This window comes from Octopus bimaculoides, chromosome 20 (genome assembly GCF_001194135.2).
Source record: "Octopus bimaculoides isolate UCB-OBI-ISO-001 chromosome 20, ASM119413v2, whole genome shotgun sequence".
Taxonomy (NCBI): domain Eukaryota; kingdom Metazoa; phylum Mollusca; class Cephalopoda; order Octopoda; family Octopodidae; genus Octopus; species Octopus bimaculoides.
The window spans coordinates 36720506-36721143 of NC_069000.1; positions in this window are offsets into that span (position 1 = coordinate 36720506).

The following is a 638-nucleotide window of genomic DNA, read 5'->3' on the forward strand; positions in this document are numbered from 1 at the left end:
GTAGAAATGTCACTATAGCAAATATTCTGCTCAATACAACAAATTTGCTTGTCAGTTCTTGAGAGGTAGACCCCGAAACGGCGTGCATTCTTTCCAGATGACCCCATACACTTGCTGGCTTCCGGTATGCAGAGTTCTCGACTGGTAGCACTTGCATGTGCAAGTTGTTTGCAAGACATCAATATTCTGCTCAATACAACATATTTGCTTGTCAGTTGCCTGACCTTAACCACACGAGCATGTCTTTTAGAGGATGCATCTCTGACCATGAGAAGTAGTTGGGGAGCATCATAACCATGTAATGAGAGGGATTCTTTGGGGTTTGAATAAATGTAAGAAAAGCAAAGTTTGAAGGAAATATTAGCCATTGTTCATATTTTCTAGGGGTAAGCAAATAGGAAACAACAGTTGCTACCCAAAGACAAAAATGGTGGAGTGCAATTTTATTTAATGACTGCATTACCTTTTGACACCAACCCATCTGAAACTGCTCACTGGCCCAATGATGCCAACTCCCAGTTTTTTAAAGGGGGATTTAAATCAAAACCTATCAAAATTTCACCAGTTTAATAGTCAAAATTATTTTACTAAATTCTTCATTATTCCCAAAATTTATTGAAGCAAAGGTAGAATAGAAA